This window comes from Nannospalax galili, unplaced genomic scaffold (genome assembly GCF_000622305.1).
Source record: "Nannospalax galili isolate Female #2095 unplaced genomic scaffold, S.galili_v1.0 scaffold772, whole genome shotgun sequence".
Classification (NCBI taxonomy): Eukaryota; Metazoa; Chordata; class Mammalia; order Rodentia; family Spalacidae; genus Nannospalax; species Nannospalax galili.
The window spans coordinates 2,160,041-2,184,088 of record NW_008332097.1 but is presented as its reverse complement, the minus strand read 5'-3'; the positions used below and the strand labels follow the sequence as shown (position 1 = coordinate 2,184,088).

Genomic DNA, 24,048 nt, shown 5'->3' with positions numbered 1-24,048 from the left:
CCTAGGGGATAAAGGGAAAGAAGGAGCTCAAGAGAGGTAGGACCATAGGAGAAGGGTATTATTAAGGGAGAAAGGGGGGAAATGGGAGCACCTTAAGGAAAACCATGATGGAGGGGTGAGACAATGCGAGAGACAAATAATGCCTAGTTTTAAAAACCAGAGGGAACCATTTTAGTCCAACAACGTACTAACAAATTATACATACCAGATCAAGAAATATATGTCTAGGTAAGGTTTATCTGAGAACAATTGGTCTTTGCCCAAGATTTATCTACATGGCACACGAGGGACATAAAGGACAGTTTTTGCTCCTTGCCCTCCTAGGTCGACTAGTTCCAGGGGACTATGAGCATCTCCCAAAATGTCCTGTAATAGTGGGTCACCTGTCCTCTTGATCAAGGAGGCCAAGAAGACCCCACGCGATGGACATGAACCAGTCTACAAAGAAAGGGTCAACACAGAGGAATCATTTCCTCCATGTTTCCAAGCGAAGCCAGCCATGGTCGAGCAGGACCTTTGACTCATCTTCACATAGATGGAACTGGTAAAAGAAAGGAACCAGGGGCTCCTCCCAAGCCCATGGGACCCTGAGGAACAGATCCTCAAACGACCTCAAGAGTGAAAGAGGGAGTGAGTCTTTTTAAATGAAAAACTTCTCTCAGCTTTGCTTGCATCCTCATTCTGTTTGGTGTATGCCTTCATTCAGGAGGCATTTCCTCTGGAGAAAGTAAACCTTCATTCCCTCCAGAGAGACTCTGGAACTAGACACAACAGTTTGACCAGCCATGTAGTCACTGTAATGAACATGCCTACTTGACCTACTCATCATGGATACTCAGGGACATGTAGCCTTAGCAACAATGCCAGATAGGAGATACCTTCTTTTGAGTTGCTGGCCAGGGTGGCCAAAGGGACTCCCAGATAGTAACCCAGCATAGAACTGGGAAAATGAACAGTAGACCCCAAGCTTATCTAAAAGACTATTGACAACTGTTGCTAGATGAGGAACAGCTGACCCTCCTAAAACAAAGACCTCTAGATAGGCTGACTAGATTCACCAGGTCGACAAGTAGTGGGGAACGGCTGGGGGTGCTGACAACATAGCAGACAGTGGCAGGGATAACAGAGTATAAGAGCTCTAGTGGGGGGAGGGAGGCTATGGGAGGGTGCCATCTGAATAAGATGGTTTGGGATGTTCTGTGTGATATATACACACACAGAAAAAAAATCAACAAATTTTTAAAAATGTATTATATTTGAGGAGGAAGAATGAAAGTTTATGTCATGGTAATTAGTAGAGGTGATGAACTTACCATTGAAATCTACCTGATGACTTTATAGACATACACAGGTGCCAAGGATCCAAGTGTAAATGATTATGACTAGTAATAATCAGATACATACAGATTAGAGATGTATGCGCCAACATCTCAGTGTTAGTAGCAAAAACAATGAGTCTTTCTGTAAGAAATTATATTTTAGAATGAAATGGAGATCTTTTTTGAGGGTTAAAAACTCCTACAATTTTATGTCTTAAAGGGCTTATACTGAGATCAATAAGATATAACTGTATTGATTCAATAGCGAACCTAAAAATGTTATAACCACTTTTGAAAGAGCTGCATCTTTGCTCTGGAAATTATTATTGAGCATATTAAAGCTGTGACGATATGCTTCTTCTAAAAAATAATATTAAAAAATACAGGAAACAGCATATTCTAAAATGAAATGGAGATCTTTTTTAAAGGTTAAAAACTCATTCAATTTAATGTCTTATAGGGCTTATACTGAGTTCAATAATATATAACTATATTAATTCAACTGTGAACCTAGAAACTTGCATGAAAGAGATGTATCCTTGCTCTGGAGTGTGTTACTTAATATGTTAAAGCTATAATGAAATACTTCTTCTAATCATGTGGTTATTAATTTGTTTTAATTTAAAAAATAATTCTTCAAAGCATAACAATTTGCTCCTTAATAATTAGTAGATGTGAAAAACATTACCACTGAAATCTACCTGATGACTTTATATCTATGCTCAGATGCCAAGGAGCTCAGAAAGTAACAAACTGACTAGTAATAATCAGACATATAGAGATTAGAAATGCATGTGCAAACATCTTAATGTCAATTGCATTAAAAATGAATTTTTCTGTATGAAACTGTGTATTTTAATAATGAAATGGAGATCTTTTTTAAAGGTTAAAACGTCATTTAATTTTATGTCTTAACAGGGTTATACTGAGTATACTATTGTATAACTGTATTAATTCAACTCTAAACCTAAAAATTTACAGCCAATCTTGAAACAGATGCATCTTAGCTCTGGAAATTGTTACTGAATATGTCAATGCTGTTGTCATGAAATGCTTCTTCTAATTATGTGGTTATTAAATAAATAATTTAAAAAGAAATTTACAGTTGTAGGGCTGGAGATGGCCCAGTGGTTAAGAGCACTGGCTGATCTTGCAGAGGACCCAGGTTCAATCCCCAGCACCCATATGATGGCTAACAACCAACCATCCATAACGCCAGTTCCAGGAAAATCCAACACCCTCTTCTGCCCACCTCAGGCACTGTATGACATGGGTGCACTTACACATATGCAGGCAATATACTCACATCATAAAATAAAAATAAAATATTAAAATTTTCGGTTGCTAGCCGCCATGTAGGTAGTGGGAACAGAACCCAAGTCCTCTGCAAGAGGCCATCTTTCCAGCCCCTAACGATCTTGATCACTACTTTACAGCAGCATTTCACCTACTTCCATAGTAAACCCTGACAATAGCATGGCCCCCTAGCAATCCTGCCAATATTTTACAGGTGGAGAAACTGAAGTTCAGGGAGAAAAGACACTTACTCCCATTCCTGGTCAAGTTTATATCCAGATCCATCTACATCTAAAGCCTACTGTTCCCTTAGAAGAACAAGAATGTACGCAAAAGATTAGGCCACCTAGGTTTTAAGGAAGCACTTGACCATGACAGAATAGGAACATGTCACTGTTTTTTAGGGCAGTCCAATGAAGTTTCATGTTTATCAAATTCTTCTCCAAGGTACATCCATAACAACACTGGCAAATCCCACCCTGCTCTGACCACAATTAGTCCACAACTCCAGACTAGTCTAGATGAGTGTGTTTCATGCAAAAGAAAACTTCTGAAAAGACAGGAACTTGGTGTTAGGTTCAGGTGAGAAGTGAGTAGCACCTGTCCCCTTCCAGCCTTCAGAGCTGCAGGCCCAACTGCTGCAATCCCCTGAGGTTGAACATGCTCCCAGAAGCCTCAGTCCAGGGCAAATTAATTCCTCTCTAGAATGTTAACTGTTTCACCTATTTTTAAAGTGCACAATTATGTTATTAAACTCATCTTCCCCAACTGTTCTAGTTTCTCTGTTGCTGTGATAAAACACTGGCCAAAACCAACTTGGGGAGGAAAGGGTTTATCAAACCCTTACAGGCTTACAGGTTTAAATATACACAGTTCATCATTAAGGGAAGCCAAGGCAAGAAGAACTTGAGGCAGGAACTGAAGCAGACCATGGGGGAACGCTGCTTACTGGCTTGCTTCCTCTGGCTTGCTCAGCTACCTATCTTATATAACTCAGGACCACCTGCCCATCACAGGCTGGACCCTCCTACATCAATTAGCAATTAAGAAAATGCCTCACAGATATGGCCACAGGCCAGTCTGATTGAGGAAATTCTTTGGTAAAGGTTCTCTCTTCCCAGGTGACTCAGAGTTTGTGTCAGGTTGATAAGCTGAAGCTAACTGTGACACCAACTGATACCTTGGGCCCATAGACCACCAATTTCCATCGCCCCTGGCAACCGCCATTCTACCTTCTGCCTCTAGGAATTCAGCTGCTCTAGGTACTGCATGTAAGTACAATCATAAAGGATCTGCCCTTTTATAACTGGCTTCTTTCACTTAGCATAATGTCAGTTCTATTAGTCCAGGGTACATGCAGGTTTCAGACAAATCAAGTGACCATGAGAATGATTTTCCCCTTTACTCAGAGCCAAGAAAATAAAAAAACACAAGGAAGCTGGGAAGGAAAAAGAGAGGGAGGGTCATCAAAATCAGCCTTCCTAGAGACTGTGCTCTTTCTGTGTGCATGCATTCTCTCCTATCTTTGGCTTTATGCAAAAAGATTGTAGACAATGACATCACCTTGGAACATTCACATGGGGACATCACATCACATTCTTTAATATAAGTATCTATCAAAACAGCATATGGCCAAGCATTTCAAAATTAACTCTCAAGGTCAAATTAAGGGAAAACAAAGGTGCTTTAATAAAAACCAGCACCCACCCAGCTCTCCCATTACAAATAAATTAAAGCTGCCTTAAGTTGTGCTGTGATAGCAGGAAACTGTTCTTGGCAAGACAACACAGTATTGTTTAATAGCTGGTGCTGCAGAAAGAAAGCAACACCTTCACAAATGTTCATACAAGAACAAATGTTAAGCAAAAATTTCTATCAACCCCAAATGCAGCCATCAACTCCGCTATTAGCTCTCTCAAAGGAAAACAGTACAACTCCATCCAATGAAAATCCTGTTTTCTTACAGGAATAAAGATAATAATGCCACAAATCAACATGCTCCCAGGATTTCTGTTGTTGTTGTTGTTTTAATTGGTTTTTCTTGTTTTTTCTTGCAATTCACATGTCCTCAGATCCAAGGGGGGAAGATAAAAATTCAATGAAACACCACACCTTGTAAAATAACAGCAGGATCTAGGAACAGTAAAGGGGGCTGATTTATGCTGAAATAAAACTAAACTCGGCAGGAGATGACTTTGATCATGAGACAATGATACATAAGTGGATGGAATGCAGGACTTCCTGTATTTATTTTAGTAGAAATAACCTCAAGTCCTGGGAGGAGGAGGCATTTTTAGAAAATGACACTGCCCGGTTGCTAAGCCTCCTGCACAGCAGCAGTGAGAGTTCCCTTTCACTGCACCATTGCTCTGCCCAAATTGGTGGCATACATTCAATATGAAGGTGAGAGGATTTTCTTCAGAGCTCTGGGACATGGAGACCCTGTCCACAGTAACCATCTCCAGCACAGTCACCATCCATGCCAGAGTCCCTGTCTTTTCAGGTGCACAATCAGCCTGAAAACATATCTCAACAAAGGACCCATGAGCATCAACCACTCCAATTCAAAGCCTAGGTTTCCTGAACTAGAAGGACTCTCCCTTCCCTGCCCCTCCCTGGCACTGGTTCCCACCTGCATGGACTTGTTTCTTAGGTTGTTCCCTCTCTCCAGTTCCTTTCATCAATCAAATCCCACTGCATCTTTCTGGAAGTTACCCTAAGTGTAAGATGTTGGCAGCACAGGATGGGAGCCTCCTTTACCCCTTGACAATGAAGCCAAATGCTCTTTTAGTCTCTTTTTTAGGGGAGGGAATATTACCATGTAGCCCAGGCTGGCCTCTAACTCCTAAATCCTCCTACCTCATCCTCCCCCAAGCTATACCTTAGCAACTGTTCTTTTAGGAAAAGAACTCATCCAGGGATCTCTCACAATGAACACCTTCAGAGTTCACCCTTCTTTGTCCCTTTCTTAGTTTGCTATGGCAGATAAGAATCATAAAGGGATCAGAAAATAAATCTCTTCACAAAGACTGACCTAGACCACCTTCTCTAAATTCAGGAAAGGCCAAAGTTAGACATACCTCAACTAAAAGTAAATCCAAAAGCCAGGACATGTGGGGGAAGGGGGTTATGCACAGAGAGACAGAGAGACAGACAGACAGACAGACAGACACACACACACACACACACACACGCTACAGTGCAAGTGTACATGGGGGGGGTCAGAGGACAACCTGTAGAAGTCAGTTCTGTCTGTCTACCATAGGGGTCCTGGGATTGTCAGACATGGCAGCAACGGTCTTTACCTGCTGAGCCATCTCATCAGTCCAAGAAATGTTTTTAAAGAGGCCCTTCTGAACCATTCTCCTGGCCTGAAGTAAGTACTCCTCTCCGTGTCACACTGGTTTTTGTTTGGGTAGATGGGTTGGCAATAATTTTGTTTTTTTAATTTTCATTGTGTACATTCATTGTCCCTAATACTTCTTACAGAAGCATGTCACACTCGTTTTATTATTTTATTTTATGTGTATGAGTGTATTACCTGCATGTGTGTAAGTGTACCCATGTCATGCAATGCCCAAGGAGGTCAAAAGAGGGCATCGGATCCCCTGGAATTGGAGTTACAGACCATTGTTAGCAGCCATGTGGGTGCTGAGAATCAAACCTGGGTCCTCTGCAAGAGCAGCCAGTGCTCTTAACCATTCACTGAGCCATCTCTCCAGTCCTGAATGTCACACTCTTAACAACCATTACTTCCTATCACTCAGGACACAGCAGACTATCACCCACCCAGTCCACTTGATCTAACAGAACTGTTAGACCAGGGATCCCACCACCCCTCTATTTCATAGCATCTTCCACAAAGAGAACACAGTATCTTATATATCCCCACATACCCATAAAGCCTACTATCAAAGAACAGGTATTCAATAACCATATGCAGAATGAATAAATGAATGAAATACTTAGCAGCCTCCCCTTTGACACAAAGAAACAGTGATTTAAGCATTTGGCTGTATGGTCTCCATTAAACATGATTTAATTTCAATTCAGTGTGATTTGGTGGTTTGTTTTTAAATAAAGAGGCTATTTTCATGCTGTGGTTGCTAAATTAAATGACCACTACATTTCCTTTGGACACCTTTTATTTCTACACTGGTCACACTAAGGAAGTACAGGAAAACTACATATCTTTGAGCCATTCCAGAAATAGTAATGGGTTTAAATTGAGTTCTCCCCAAACCATCCTAGAATTTGGAACAAAAAAAGAAAGTGACTTATATGCAGACACATGCTAACCTCATTAACATCATACTATGAAGCTATACTGTCATAAACTCTCAGGAAAAAAAAAAAGATGCAGAAAATATTCCAAGACTATGTATATTAAATCCTGAAAAAAATAGAAACTTTTTTTATTCTTATAGTCATTCTGCGATTGATCTCCAAGAATGTTTGAACACTGAGAACTCAAGCATGAAGGATCTCAGATCTACCCCACAGGGATAAAAGACTAGAAGAGAAGCCAGGAAAGAGATGTGGGTTGAGGATGACAAAGGCTGATATACTTGTACTTGGGGTATGAGGAACTTTCCGTGTGAGCATGGGGAAGAACCTGTGGACCGGTCCTGAGTGATCTTACACACAGCAGCCTTCCCACTGGTCCGAAGTCAAGCAACATCAACACCACCTGGGAAATAATACAAATAGAGACTTTCCTCAGGCCACTCCATAGAATAAGGAACTCAGGAGTCCTGAGGCCCAGCAAGGTATGTTTTCACAAGTCCTGGGTGATTCTGATGCCCAGTGAGGAGAGCACTGAGTAAGTCATTTCCAGTAGGAGGACTGACATCAGGCAGAGGAAAAACAGACCATGGAGAATGGATGTAGGCAATGGAAGCCCTCTGCCCAAACCCAAAGAAAACATGACACACATACAAACAGCAGCCTGCCATCTCAGGGCATGAGAAGGAAAGCAGATCACTGAGGATGTGGGTGCACTTCCCAGGAGCTAGACTTTCACCCTGAGGGCAGCAGGAATTCCTGGAAAAGTGGGATGCGCATGCCACACCTGCAGGGGATTCCAGAAGGTCAGCTTGCATAGTGTGAAGAGAAGAAACAAACTTGAAGGATGACTGCAAACTCCTAAGTGAGAGGCAACAGTGGTGGGAAGAAAGAGGAGGCTGTGGGAATGGCAGGGCTCCATGCAGGGGCTGGAGACAGGTGGTTAACAAGAAACTAGAGAGATGCAGGTGGCGGGAGCACTGTGGGATATACCAAGCATACCTCTCTACCAAGACTTGCCTGGCACACCCCCAACCAGAAGCAGGCAATGGTCTGGGAAGCAGACTGCTTCTTTCTTTGTAACAGGTTCTTTAGCTGTGTGATTTTCTCTATAGAGAAAGCACAGAGAGCAGGCAGAGTGGCCACTCTATCTAGTCAGTTTCCACATGGGGCATCTGGATCCACTTCCAGCCTCTGGGAGGCCAAACTGAGGGAGCGGAGCTGATGAAGCGAGGAAGTCATTGCACTTGGGAGAGTAGACAGAGTGGTAGGGAGGGAATTAGAAATAAAGCAGCTGAACATCTATACTTTCTCTCTAGTCTGTTGATCGCATTCAAACTCTGAAGGGAACTCCTTGCAAGCCAATTATGCTATGAAAATTTAACAGTAAATTTGATCTGTTGAATGGAGTCCATAACGGTTCATCTCCCTGCAGAATGTGTTCCGAACACTTTTACAAGTGAAAATAAGACATTAGTTCTAGGCCACAAAGACACAGTCACCTAATTGAAATGACAAGTTAGCTTTCCTCTATCTCTGGAATAACCGTAAAGCAGAGAATGATGTCTCGAAACCCACTGATAGAAGTCTGTGTCTTTGCTTTGATTTTCAGAAATGATTCTGGCAGGCAGATAATGTTGTGACCCAATTACAGAATATTTTGGAAGTAGTAGGCATTTAGCTTGGGGGATGAGCGGGTGGGTGCAGAGGGAAGAGTTAAAAGCAGGCACTACCACCTGCCTCCCAGTTCTGAATTCGATGGAGGAGGAAACTGTGACAATCAGGAAGTAATGCAAGCGCTCCCCTGACCTGTTTCCCGCTTTCCCACCATTCCCAAAATAGATGGAGCTAAGGAGAATCAGAAATATAATTCTCAGCCCTCTAGGGGAAGGCTTGGCAAGGGCATAAATTTGGGTCCCTGGGAAAAAGGGTTGAAAGGCAAAGCTACTGAAAGCCCTTTAATCAAGAAGTGGGAACAGTGGAAACTAAAATGAAGAAAGTAAGATGGGAGAGACACACAGCCAATACCTAAAGCTGAGCGCATGCAGGGGCAGTGCCAGAGACTCTCCAAACTCCAGCTCATAAGATCAAAAGATAAATTTTGGTAAACCAAAAATAATAACAATAGTTAAGGTCTTGCTTCATGCCGAGGGTTGATGTAAGCCCTTATCATATTGTCATTAAGTCATAACAGCCATATTGCACAGGTACCTTTAGCATCTTGTTTGCAGATGAGGAAGGAAAATGAGGCATTGTATAATTCTGTTATTCATACAGACTTCTATCATCTGTGGACACGTGGTTACTAAATGATAGAGCAATCCTGCAACCCTAAGAATGGTTCTTCGGCACCAAACCCCTGTACTCGTTGTGGGCCAAGGTTATTCTATGCATGTATTGTACAATGGCCAACAGAATCCCTGACCTGGACAACAGTTCGCCTTCAACAGTCAAGAGAAAATGTCTCCTGGCACTGCCAAATGTGCCCTGAAGGGCAACACTACTCCCCTTTCAGAACAGGTGCTGTAGAGATTTGAAAGGCCAAATTCCTAATTTCATAGGAGTAGTAAGTATATCCTGGGTACTGGGTAGAAGAAACAGACTCTAAGAGTTCCACTGAGCCAAGGGTAAAAGAGGAGCGGGTTAGGAGGGCTCTGTAGTGGGGAATTTACACTAAGAGCCACTTGTCACAGCTCCTCTTCCACAAGGCACCCCAACTTTTGTATAGGAGAGACAGGTTTCTTTCTCTCCATTCCTGCAAAACTTCGCACAGGCCTCCACTGCAGTGCTCTGTCACCAATGGTTGGTCACATTTCTCTGTCTTCCTGGACTTGGCACGATGCCTGACACCGACTATGTATTCAATAAACATTTGCTATACAAAGGAATGAGCATGGGAAGCTAAGGTATCTGGATGTCACCAAATTAATGTCTCTCTTCAGTAATGACCTAGAAAGACATATATAAAACTTGTTTCTTGGGGAGGACACAAGACATGAAGAATCTAAAGCTGAACAGTGCATCCCATGGAATCTAAGCCCCGAAGTCACAGAGACCTCAGCCATGTCTATTACATTAGTTCACCAGGAAGGAATCAACTCAGGAAACCTAACATGCTATGGAAATGTTAATTCACTCCCTTTCACCTACAGACAGTACTGCCCAGCAATGCAGGATAGGAGGCAGATTGACTCTTGCCTAGAATAAAAGTCTATCAAGAAATTAAACCCAGATAAGATGGTAAAAACAGAGCCAGCACCAAAGGACAAGCATTATGCCCATGGAGAGGCACCATCTCCCAGAGTGTCAGACCGAGGCTCCATCAGCCAGAAGCTCAGGCCAGCCAGGAGTCTGCTGGGAAGGCCTGGAAATCCCCATAAGAAGCCTCCGACTCCCAGAACCTGGCATGTGGTAACTAATCAGATTGCTCTGTATTTTAATACAGAAGTATTCTGGCCTGGAGTCTGCCCAAAGAGAATGAACAGGGCAGCCCTTCATTTCTGACATACTGGAACTCACATCTGGATTCCACTACTCAGTTTGATGAAAAACGCACTTTGGGATTACAAAGAAGAGGAAATAGATCTACAACCAAACAGGCAGATTCTGAGTAACTGTGGGCTTTGAAAACAGTTGAAAGATACAATTTTTACTTTTTCCTCAAATGCTGAGCTTAAGAAAGTTTAATGGCATGGTGGAAAGAGCAAGACAAGATTTGTTAGGGGACTGGACAAGTCCTTTAACTCTTCAGAACCACAGTCAATGAATGTCCTCATCTGTAAAATGGGAACTAAGGGGGTGGTATCCCAAAAGACAAAATGAAATGCTTTCTGTATAGATCTAGACACAGTTGGCCCTTAATTAATAAATGTTACCTCTTCATCCTGTCAGTTGCTTGGCAACCAACAGACTCCTCTGTATTGACTGACGATCCAGGACAGCGTGATGTTCACTGTAGAGCCTATAACAGAAACAACTCAGCTTTCTTATCTCTAAAATAGGAACAGAGGCTTTGAGGATTGGCTAGCATAATGAAGCTCTTAGTACAAAAGAGCTCCATAGTCATATTAATATTATGATCGATGAGATACAGATATGACTAAGCACATATTTTCATGTGTGTACATGTTCATATGTATGCATGTCTCTCCCGCTGAACTACTTTCTACCTTATTTTTAAAGATAGGGTCTCTCACTAAACCCGGATCCCACCTATTCAGCTAGATTGACTGGCCAGCAAGCCCCAAGGTTCTTCCTGTCTCTGCCTCCCCAGAGCTGGGCTTGCGGGCACAGTGCCTAGCTTTTTTGTGGGTACTAGGTATTGAACCCATGTCCTCATGCTTGTGTGGCAAGCACTTCATTGACTGAACCATCTCCCCAGTCCCACAAAGCACAGACTGAAAGTATTACCTGAAAGCACTTTATTACTCTGCTAAGCTCTTATTTAAACCTAGATTTTTTTTTCTCTCTCTCATCATCTCCCAAAAGCAACCAAAAATAAAGGTGAAAAGCAGCAATTTCCTGGGCCAACCATTCTAAAGCTCTCTCTAGCCATCCCAGGGCTCACCCTGGAGGGTACAATATTATTGGGGCCCAGACTAAGCAAGCCATTACACAATTCTTGGTCTGAAGGCTTAGACTCCAATAGCAATTCCTAGAATCACCAACTCCAAATTGCTAAAGCATGCTGTTTTGGCAGAAAGAAGCCTGCATACAAAGAAACAAATGCCAAGATACATCTCCAGGCCTGCCTGCTGAAATTCACATTTCAGTCATCGCCCTCTGCTCTTACCAGGCCCTCATCTCTCATCTTGGCACTTCACTTGTCATTCTTGGGCTATAATTCAAAAATACTCACTGGTTCCCAAGGCACTTTCAAAATGAGATCCTTCACAGCTTCTGGGACTTTGGGTGACTCTACATTCCTGGAAGGCCCAGGGGCCCCAACAGCCCACCCATGAGTTCTACATATTGGTCTGGCCTCACAACTAACTCAATCCTGAGGGCAGAACTCTGCATCTCAGGACCAGATTCCCAGACTTACCAATTTCATGGGCCATTAAGCTGCCAAATGAAAATATTCCCACAACTGCACAAAAGATTCTTACCCCAAAACTGGAAGGGTATAATCTCAGAGAAAGGGGCACATCTCTTTTGTACTCCAATGAAATATTGACTCTATTATCATTACTATCATTACAAGAAGAGCAGTGAAAATGTCACAACAGACCACAGCCCTCAAGCATGCACTGCACTTTGCATATACCGAACACTCACTTTTACTACATATACAAATTAAGATCTGATTTCTAGGATAGTGATTTGGAAATGTCACATCCCATGCCACCAGCAATGCCAAGGCTTCCCTCTTCAGTAAAGGTGCCCTCCCTTCCTCTCTAGAACTCTGCAAATTACCCCAAGTAGCATCCTCCTGAATGCACACTTCTCCTTCTAGCTCAGTTCCAAAACTCTGCATTTTTTTTTAGTCAACTAAAAATAACAAAGCCACACTTCCTCCCACTCCAAACATTCCTGAAGCATACTTGCCAGTAGAGCTCAACTTCAGAAACTTCAGGTATTGCCCAGCAGACAAAATCTTGCAGCCTCCACAAGAGGGAGAGAGGTAATGGTTAACTTTCTAATCATTTTCAAGTCATTAACAAATAGAGAAAAGATTTAACACATTACCTCCATCCTACTCATTCTTCTGTTTCCTCTTTGTCTCTGTGAATCCATACATATTATAGACCAGTAAATTATACACTGGTTTGGTTTTATATGTGTGGATTCGTTGTTAGTTTGCTTGCCTATTGATCTCTAATGCCTTCAACATGATCCAAGCTCCCTAGTCCTTAACCACATGGTGATGACTTTACCTTCTCCTTTACAGGGGTCCTCATAGGGGTCCAGAAACCCTCACACTGAGTGACAACTAGAGGCACTGGCATCACTGTCCATTTACTGATCTTTTAAGTGGTGAAATAACTGGCTACTCCTCTCCTGCCTCACTTAAAGATTAATGGTGTTGAGTTTTGTGAGCATCCTGAAAGTAATGTGTGCAGAATGCAGAATGGGACTGGCTTCCTGTGCCGTCTGCCCCATCACTATCCAGTCAGGACTTCTACTCCTGTAGCAGCTGACCACAGGCAGTGATGGTGCTCACATTAAATAACAGGGACAATCACATTCCTACAACCAACAACTGCATCTCAAATCAAGGTTAGAAGATGGTGGGAAAGGGGCCTAATGCATGCCTTTAACCCCAGCTCTCAGTCCAGGTGGATCTCAGTGAGATCAAGGCCAGCCTGGTCTACATAGTGAGTTCTAGGCCACATGAGGCTACAAGGAGACCCTGCCTCAAAACAAACAAAAACAAAACCAGGGAAGAAAAAACATGGAAAAGGTCTAAAATTCCACAAGGGTGGGTGCATCAAGGCAAGGAATGCCTCCTCTGCTGCCAGAAGAATCTTCTTCAGATTATCTGGGAGCCCCAAAAGAGAAAGTCTCTCCCTGAAGATGCTACAAGTTTCAAATACCTGCTACATTTTAACTATATCTAATCACTGCCTTATCTCCTAAGGAGTTCATTTTATGACAACCATTTTATAGCAAAGGAAAAAGTCAAAGGGAAATAGGAATTGGCCAAAAAAGGAAGGGTGCTAGACAAAATAGCAACAGGCCAGGCTCTAAGAAGCATAAAATCACCTTCACCTATGAACTATCAGCTCTAAATGAATGTCTCCTTCCCTGAATGGCTACATCACAGACCTCTGACTAGGTCAAGAAGGACCCAATAAGACAACCAGAGGGTATTTCTACTGTAACTCTTTTTTTTTTTTTTACCCACTTTTAAAAATTTTTTAGAAGAAGCATTTCATTACAGCTTTAACATACTCAATAACAATTTCCAGAGCAAAGATACATCTCTTTCAAAAGTGGCTATAAAATTTTTAGGTTCACAGTTGAATTAATACAGTTATACAATATTGAACTCAGTATAAACCTGTAAGACATAAAATTGAATGAGGTTTTAACCTTTAAAAAAGATCTCCATTTCATTTTAAAATATACCGTTTCTTACAGAAAGACTCATTGTTTTTGCTAATACCACTTAAATGTTGGCACATGCATCTCTAATCTGCAATTCTTATTTTATAGATGGGGAAACTGAGGCCCAGAGATGTGATATGTGATCTGACTTCTCTAAGTCACAGAGTGTATTAAAGATAAGGGAGGAGGAGGACTCAGGAGAAAAGTCTTTGAGAGTCTCTGGATGATGGTCTTCCCATCGCATCCTACCAGACCTTAGTCTGTCACTCTTTCTCTGACAGACTTCCACTGGAAGACATGCCATCAACACATATCATCATGCAGAATGTGCACTAATAACACTTTAAAATTAAAATGAGTCATTCGGGCTTATCTTCTTTACATTTCATTTGTTAGTACAACAACATTGCTGAAAATAAATGAACACAAAACAGTTTCAAAATATGGATGCAAGCTTCTGAAAAGCATTCAAATCATTCTGAAGACATGCTGTTCCAATCAAATTTAATCCTACACAACAAATCAAAAATGTTTTGCAAGAGAATGCTTACAGAATAATAATGGAAACCAATGGAGATATTCTCCGGAGATAAGACTTAAACCTGAAATTGCCATGGAATCAAGTGTCCACATCTTAGGAGGGGTGTTCTTGGACAGGTGACATTTATGTAAAGATGTTGACATCAAAAGTGACTATATATGGGGTTAGGGAGATGACTCAATGGGTAAAGCACTTGTGCTACAAGACTGAGGACATGCATTGAATCCCTTATAAAAGCCAGGCAAGGTAGCACATGTCTGTAATCCCAATGGCTCCTACTACAAAATGGAAAGTCTTGGGGCACCTAGCCTGGGGTACAAAGTAGCAATGAAGAAGAAAGAGACCCTGTCTCAAAGAAAGTGGAAGGCACAAAAAGTAGCAGACACCTAAGGGGTCCTCTGACTGCCACGTATGTGCATGGCAAGGACACAGACACAGACACAGACACAGACACACACACACACACACACACACACATACACACTATACAATATGTAAAAAGCTTAATAGCAGTCTTGTCCCATAACAGCCATTGATAATAAGTTAGTTTCCTTATACCCAATGAAATAAAATATCACCCATATAATTGGTGATAACACAATACTTTCCTAAAATGCTGTCCTATGTCTCTGGAAACCTTAAGGTATTATATCACAAAGGTACTATCTATTTAAAAGTGTAACTGAAAAAAATAGAGACATAAGATTCCATTTTTCTAAGGAGATAAAGGTGGATACCCAGTAAGCAGAATGAACAGCATTAACACTATTCTAATAATCACGGGAAGGCTTTCAAGTATTCATTCCTGCTGTAATGGAAAAAGAATTCAGTGTTTGCTTGCTGTGGTTTCTCTGCTGGCAGAAAAGTCATCAGAAAATAAAAACATGACATAAAAAGGAATTGTTCTGAAATACTATTTGCACATGTGTGTTTTTGCATTATTTGCCTTTTCCCAAATAATATTGTAGTCGGCATTTACATTACTCCAGCTAAGGGTAAAATTGTTACTCTGGTTCATTTTAGCTCTGCAAGCTTTTCAAGTACTACTTTATAAGTTTCAGAAAGCTGGGGCTGGAGAGATGTCTCAACGTTAAGAGCACTGACTGCTCTTGCAGAGGACTGGGGTTCAGTTCCCAGCACCCACATGGCAGCTAACAACCATCTATAATTCCAGCTCCAGGGAATCCCACACCCTCTTCAGACCTTCGTGGGCACTGTACAACACAGATGCACCTACATACATGCAGGCAATACACTCATACACATAAGAAATAAAATAAAAATAAATATTTTTTTAAAGTTTCAGAAAGCAGGATCTAACTGGTTCCTTAAAGGTGAGCTATTTTTTTATTAAAAATTTTATTATTTTTATTTTATGTGTATTTGTGTATTGCCTACATGTAGGTTAGTACACCCATGTTGTGCAATGCCCGAGGAGGTCAGAAGAGGCTGTTGGATCCCCTGGGACTGGAGTTATGGACAGTTGTTAGCTGTGATGTGGGTACTGAGATTTGAACCCAGGTCTTCTGCAAGAACAACCAGTGTTCTTAACTGCTGAGCTATCTCTCTAGCCCCAAAGGTGAGCTATTTAAATTATGCATTTGAGGGAGGAATAAATAACAGTGTAAGATACCAGCCCCTTCCCCAGACACAGTCTCAACCTGAGTCCTTTCTCAAAGGCTCTGAGTAAGCATCACACATGGCATCTCCAGTTTCTGAGGTCTTTGGAGAGGTTTCTATTAATGTCACACAAGAACAAAAGGACAGTCTTTAAAAGTCTTGTTCCTGTAGTGGGCTAGGCCCACCACTGTACACTGCTGCCACCTGCATTCTCCCCACATTTCTGCCTACCTGGGGAGTCCCCAACCTCAGAACAATCACCATCTTCTCAAACTGATGCCATTTGTAAGATTCTACTAAGAGTCTCTGAGTTCTGAGAGAAACTGTTGAGCAAATTCTGCTTTCAAGCTACAAATTGAAAAGACAAATCTGCTCCTTGTTCATAAAGAAACACCCCTCAATGGTTCTGTTTCTGAAAGGCCAGCCACACAGATTCAGGTACTCTCTCATGGCCATTTGAGGGAAAGTTCTGCAATATAAATAAATATATGAAAGAAAAAAGACTTAAGAGATCAAATCCTACAACAGATCAGCTGCCATTATTTGTTCTTAAATCCATAATATAGAGAAACAAATGACAAAACAACCGTTTCCCAAAGTTTCATTTCTTGAAATGAGACTGAAATGCCCTGGCTGCTATCGGTGTACGACGATCCTTTAAGAATTTCACTTAAGTCATCCAGCACAACGTAAAGCCAGTGAGGAAGGACTTCTTCCAACTGCCCCTCTAAGTGCCTAAGCTTCCAACACTGACCTAATTTTCTCCATTTCAGCCCTTCCTAACCACTCAATCCATCCCAAAACGACAGTGACAGCGGTGGCTCTAAAACTGTGCAGAACTAGACTACAAAACGGTCCCAACTCGCAGTCCGATCTCTCCAATTTTTTTAAGTCCCACGCTCCCTCAGTCTTTTGCGCCTGACCTCTTGGTTCCAGACCTCTTCACTGACATGAAGAGACCACCTCTCATTGTTTCTACGGGACTCTGTATCCCTCCCTCCGCCCAGCTAGTTTTCGTCGCACAAATGTCATTTCTAGCGTCCGAGCCTCCATTCCTCCCGGCGGGCGGCAGTGGGGCGTTCGGGACCACACTGGCCAGCTTCCCTGATCCGGCCCCTGCACACAGCCATTTTCTAGTTTAAAGGCTCGCTCTCTCTGCCTGGGGAGGGCACAGGAACTTTCCCCCCTCCTCATCTCTGGCCAGCTGGGCTCTGCACCCCCGGGAGACGCTGGCCAGGTCTCCAGGTCCTCGGTAGGCGCGCGCCGGGCGGGGAGGCCGGTGCCAGGGCAAGTGGGCGTGCGCTGCTCGCCGCCCGCGCCCACCCGCACTTTGCCCTCCGCAGTCCCCGCCCGGGCACAGCCCTGTGACCCGGTGTCCTCGCCCCAACCCCCGCCAAGCCCGGAGCTGCGGAGGGATGGGAGTGAAGGAGCAGCCCGCAGCCGCGCGCACCAGCCCTGCAGCGCGGGACTCCGCAACGAGCGCCCGCTGCAGATGCGGCGGCAGCTGCTGCAGCTGGGGCTGCGGCAGGGCGGGTGGCAGACACGCCAGGAGCCGAGCGGCAGGCGTTGGGGACACGCGTGGCCAGACTCGCCGCTGCCCGGTCTCCCGCCGCACTCCTGGGCCGCCCCCAGAGTCCCCCGGCTAACGGCGAGGAGGGAAGCGGGGCTCACCAACGCGGCGCGCGGCGCTCACTCGGTTCCGATGCCCGGAGGCTCGGCTTGCGTCTACCCTCCGCGGGGCGCCGAGATCAGCTGCGGGGTTGCAGCACGCGAGCTTCCTACTTGAGAGCAGCACAGGCTCCGGCGACTGAGCATGCCCAGTGCGGCTCCTCGAGGCCCGCGCTGGGAGGGGCGCGGGCGAGATTCCACTTCTCCAGGCTTTGGCGGCGGCTGCGCGAGGAAAGGCTTGGAGGGGCCTGGCGGAGCCCAGGAAGGACCCGGCAAGGCGGGGCCAGGGGTGGGGCCGGGGCGGAGTCCCGGGGCGGGGCGGAAGGGGGCAGGGCCGGGGAAGGGGCGGGGTCGTGAAGGGGGCGGGGCCGGGGAAGGGGGAGGGCCGCGCTCCCAGGGCGACCCCTGCAGGTGGAGGCTGCTGAACCTGCAGCAACCAAGTCTGCACAGCGGAAAGACTGTGAGGAGGCAGGGGACTAGGAGCAGCCGGGGCATCCCCTCCATGTGGCCTGGCGTCTGTCTGCACAAAAGGCAGTTGAGAACTTTTCTCCCACACGTCTGCATTCCTTTGGAATGGGAAAATATCCCCAGATGAGGCTGCCCACAGCTGTCCAGGATTGTCTGAAGGTTAGGAGGTGAGACCTTCCTTCTTCATCCTTAGCCCCACGCCCACACATGTGCCACACGCTAACATTTCCTGCATTGGAAAATCACACGATGACGCAAAGCAAAAAACACACCTACGGAAAGGAAAAATATAATCTCCTACCTCCAATATATTAGCTGTAACATGGTTTGTAAGCTGACAATGGTGGATTCTCAGTAAATGACTCTGCTGCAGGCACTTTGAATCACATCCCCCGATCCTTAGGCTGCTCTTCACCAAGCCAGGGGTTGTTAAACTGGAGCCTAGTTCAGATTCAATGGGAAGGCTGCTTAAGCCCCATTCCCAGAGGCTGAACTGGTGGATTTGTGAGGATCTGTCGGTTACAAATTTCCTGGACTAGCTTTGAGGACTCTCTATTAACAGTTCACAGAAACAGCACAACCTACCATCTCCTTTAGAAACATAATCGTGAAAGTAAATTAATCGTAACTACAAAGTAATGGCTTTTTCTCAGCCATCCTTTCCTAGTGCACTCTTTACTCAATAAACTCAGGCTATATCCTTCCTTATTCATGTGTGGACTCCATGCTGTGGAGGTAGGCATTGTTTCTACCTTCATTCATCATGAGTTTATTGACGTTCCACAAAGCCTACTAGGCCTGGGAATAGAAGAGAATTTAAAAGCCCAGCCCCTGCCTTCAGGGCATTTGCAGTGTAGCAGGATGACAGGTAAGCATCAAATACTTTCTCTGAAACTCCATCTCTGCCGTCTCCAACACGGAGCATACCAGGAGGACAATACACAAGGTGTTGATGTGTAAAAGAAAACTGATATAGGCTCAAAATGGAGTTATTGGGGAGACCTCATGTGATCGAGGAGTGCCTGGCTTTGATCCTATAACCTCTTCTATGAACAATATTTCCCGCAGACTCAACTGGAAACCAATAGTTGATCCTTCTACAAAAGGAAAATCAGTACAATACAGAAAACGCTCCATAAATCAATGCAAATGCTCAGTGTCGGGGCAGTCCACGATTGGCCTAACGAGTCCTGTGAACCACGGACAGTCGAAGGCCATGGTTCAGTTACTCACTCAGGAAAAACTGCAGGGACCCTTATGACTACAATCTGCGTCCTTCAGACCCAGTCAGAAGAGGAAAAGAGCCCAAGCCCACCCCACGCATCATGGAAGCGATGGGCAGCCGGCTACCACTCCAGTCCTCTTCCAGCGCGATATCACCCCCTGGACCCCGGTGGATGTCCGGCGCCCACCGTGACTCCCGCTTCACCAGGGCTGAGGGAGCGAGCCACACCTGCTCCCTCCAGACCCCCAGTAAAACCCACGTTGGAGTCACCGAGGAGGCTGCGGGGCGGGGTGACGCGCAAGCGCAGTGGGCACCAGGTTGAGCAGAGGAGGCGTCCGGTTCCACACCTAATGCAATCAGCCTTCCGGAAACCCGCACCCTGGAAAGGTATCCGCACCTGCTGCTGCTGCTGCTGCGCCCCCCGCCGGGGTCCGCAGCCTCCTCACCGCATCCGAGGTTACGGCACATCCCCCAAGGGAACCGTGGGAATAGCTGGGAAGTCACCTCCCCAGGCAAACTGAATCCCTAGATGCCCCAGGAGTGACGTGGTCCTGCTGCTCCTGGAGGAAATTCCTTCAATTATTTCCAGAGTACAAGGGCGGAAGCTGGAGAGCTGACTTGGAACCCTCCAGTGCTTCCTTCCTTCATCTAGCCCCTGCACACATTTTCTTCTCTCACCCTGAAAGGGATGTAAGATGGAGAGGACTCCCTGGCACCCTGTCAGACTGGCTAAATACATAACCGCGCCTTAACTGGGCTGCAGAAAGCTTGCCACCGCGCACTCATTTTATAAATAAGTAATTGGTTTCTCTGTACCTCATCATTTAAGTTTATAAAGAAAATCGTTTCTCATTTTACCACCTCATGCAATTTTGATAGCTATTGTGAGGGTGGGGTGGATTCCTTAGTGCTGACTCACACATGAATTGTTTTCTAAGGAAATATTTCAAGATATTCTAAATGTGTGTTTTATAAGGTATGAAGTAAACCGTGTGAACAGCGCATAAAAATTATTCCCGTAAGCTCCATAAGGCATAGGCCCTCGTAAATGGACGTGGGAATTTCACTGGGAAGGATACTTGAGACAACATTCTAAAACAACTCTACAAGTCTTAGATTTTATAGACATTTACCTCTGTATGCTCCAGAGATGTAAATGACTTCCTTAAAGGAGACAAATCAACCTAGTGTGGTGCCATATGGCTGTAGACCCAGCATCAGGGAGGCTGAGGCAGGAGGACAGTGAATTCAAGACCAGCCTGGGCTTCATGGTCAAAAAACTAAAAGCAAACCAGAGGCAGAACTGGTACTGGGACCCAGGAAACTCCAACTTAATGAGGGCAGAAGGAGACTGTGAGACTATTAAAATGCCGATTTCTTTTTCTATTGTGAAGTGGGGGACAGGACCTTGTGTAGCCTAGGTTGGCCTCAAACTCCTATCTCAGCCTCCCTAGTGCAGGGATTACAGGTTAGGATTGCAGGTGACTACCACCATGCCCAGTTGGATTCATACAATGTTGTTTTTCAACCCGAAAGTTACAAGTACCAAACTGGTGGCAACAAAGGAGATCCTATTATTTGTTCCTTCTAGTGAAGTAATTAGGCTTTAAATAGTCCTTGATCAACAACCTACCCAACCATCTCTAAGGTAGCCAAAGACTGGGCATTAAGTGTGTCAATCAAAGTAGTATGAAACTGGAGCTGGAGAGATGGCTCAGTGGTTAATTGAATTTGTTGTTCTTCCAAAGGCCTTACCTGGGTTGGGTTCTCAGCACTCACATGGCTTCTAACAACTGTCCTTAACTCCAGTTCCAGGGTATCCATCTCCCTCTTCTGGCCTCTGTGGGCACTACATGTACATGTACATGCATGGGGTGCACTTACACATAGGTAAAACACTCATAAAGAATAAAAACTTTTAAGTGGTATAAAATCTTCAGAATTTCAGGACATCAAGAAGTCTTTCATGCCAATATTTATAGTTTATAATATTTTTAATTGATCATGTGTTGTATGAATGGTTTAAGATTAAGCCAAAGGAATTTTAATGATCACAACAAAGTATCAGGGTCCTCATTTGCTTAGTAATGATTTAAAATACTTCCATAATATGGAAATCAAAAGAAAATACAAAAATAGCCTCAACACTCATGGTTACAATAACATCTAAATAATAACTCTTCAGAGCTCTACCCTTTATCTTGATGAATGTGTGTTTCTTTTTGGAATGTTCTGACATTTAGAGATCTGAGAGAATACCTTCCACATAAGCAAAAATAGAGTGGTGTAAATGTCAAAACACAGAGGTGCAAAGTAGAAACGCATCACAAGGTGCTGGATATGGAAGAGCTAGCTTTTCCTGAGTGTGTACCAGAGGCTGGGGAGGTACATTACCTTCTTGTTTCACTTGGTTCACTTCTTCACTAGAACCCCTGAAGGAGATGTATGGATTCCTACATTACCCATAGAGAAGGTAAGGTTTGAACATGTGAAATAACTAAAGAAAGATATAATATGTTTGGAGGCAGAACTAGAAGTTGAACCAGGCAGTTTGTCCAGAGACAAGCTCCTGGTTGGTTGCTTGCTTGCTTGGTTGCTTGGTTTGGATTTGGGTTTGTTTTTAGTTTTTGTTTTTGTTTTTGAGACATGGTCTCATGTAGCCCAGGTTGGCCTTGAAGTTGTTATATAACTGAGGCTGGCTTTGAACTCCTGATTCTCCTGCCCCCATCTCTCCAGAACTGGGATTATAGGTATATGCCACCATGTCCAGCTATGCTTGTGCCCAGAAAAATATAAATATGGAGAAAATTATTATTGCAGTTTTGTTTTATGTAAGAGAGTCCTGATGAAGATGAGACTTGTAACTTTTATATTTTTCTTTCTTTCTTTCTTTATTTATTTATTTATTTATTTATTTATTTATGGGTTTTCAGAGACGGTCTCACTCCGTAGCCCACGCACCTGGTCTTCAACTCATGGCAATCCTCCTGCTTCAGCCTCCTGAGTTCTAGGATTCTAGATCTATGCCACCACTTCCAGCTCTTCCTGGTCCTTCTTCCTTTTCTTTTTTCTTTCTTTCTTTCTTTCTCTCTTTCTTTCTTTTTGTTGTCTTGCTGTGTTGGTTAATTGGTTGGGTTGCTTGGTTTTTTTCTAGTTTGGGCTTTTTTTGTTTCTTTGTCGGGGGGTGGTGATGTTTTGAGACTTGGTCTCACTCTATTCCTCTGGCTAGCCTCCAACTCATCAGGACTCTCCTCCACCAGCTCCTGACTGCTGAGAATACAGCAATTCTCTTTCTTAAGATAAAATTTGACATCAGAAGTTGATGGTCCACACTAGGAAGAACGCCTGTGAACTAATGAATCATGGTTCCTAAGCTTCAGGCCAGTCTTACATAAGAAACAGATGACCATATACTTACTGGTTTCTCGGTAGTGCCAGCCTGGTCTCCTTCAGTGGTCACTCTGTGCCTGGCTAGTGGCTCTAGATCCAAACTGTTCAGTATGGTGGTCAATAGCCATATAGACTTATAAATCTCAAAATTAACTATAATCAATTAGAATTAACACTGTAGTTCCTCATCACACTAGCCCCATTTCAAGTTCTCAGTAGCTTCATAGGCTGAGGCTATATTGGACAGGGCAAATATGAAATATCTCCATCTCCAGCAGAGCAGAAAATGCCATGAGACAGTACTGCACTGGTCCAATATCCCAATAGCAGAAGGTTTTCATCTCTCTGCATGCTATACTATTCCTAGAAAAACTGTGTTTACATGGTCTGCCTTCTCCCTGAGCCTCACTCCTATTTTTAAAAATATTTTTATTATTTTTATTTATGTGTATGAGTGTATTGCCTGCATGTAGGTAGGTGCACCCGTGTCATACGATGCTTATGAAAGTCAGAAGATGGTGTTGGAACCCCTGAAACTGGAGTTATGGACAGTCGTTAGCCACCATGTAGGTGCTGGGATTTGAACCCCGGTTTTCTGCAAGAACAGCCAGTTCTCCTAACCACTGAGCCATCTTTCCAGCCCATCCTCACTCCTAGTTTTTCCAAGTTAAAACTATTATCAGAGAATATTGTCCTGGAAAGATGATGCTCTTTGTAGTTAACTTCTTATTTTACAGGCCAGCTCTCACCAGCTCTGTGACCTTGGGCAACATACTTAACTTCACTGGGCCTCACTGTTTTTAGCCTTTAAAATGAACATATGAATCCTTCCATCATAGGTTTGTTTAGGACTAAATGAATCACGTATAAAAGTTCCCTTCCACTAGGCCTTATGTAGGAAGATTTCTTTCTTTCTATTCCCATTTCAGTTTATGACTTCACTAATACTCGGGTTTCTAAAATAGGAATCTCAATCATCTTCAGTCCTTCCTACCAAGCACACTAGCCATGAGGCCTACTCCTATGTGGGCTGCCACACCCATCTGATCTGGGCTTTCCTGCCAATCTCCAATCTCTCTGGTCTCACAAACCTTTCATGCACTATTTCAGGACCCTTCTATTATAGATAGATGCCCATCAGTCCCAGCTCATGCTTTTCCCCCATGCTTCCAGAGTGGTCCTGGTGA

At 43.8% G+C, this 24,048-nt stretch overlaps 1 protein-coding gene across 16 annotated transcripts in view; it reads right to left on the bottom strand.

Moving 5' to 3' along the window:
• The window catches only part of Apbb2 (amyloid beta precursor protein binding family B member 2), a 364,818-nt gene extending 346,793 nt beyond the window's left edge, over nt 1-18,025 (bottom strand). For 7 of the 16 annotated variants that reach the window (XM_029560692.1, XM_008827233.3, XM_017796659.2 and 4 more), the window contains exon 1: nt 17,782-18,025. The gene's annotated coding sequence lies outside the window, so the exon portion shown is untranslated. Of the gene's footprint in view, nt 1-10,774; nt 10,861-17,781 lie in introns of all 16 variants that reach the window. The other 9 variants (XM_008827229.3, XM_008827232.3, XM_008827234.3 and 6 more) reach the window with 4 other exon arrangements.
• Between the last annotated feature and the right edge of the window lie 6,023 nt (nt 18,026-24,048).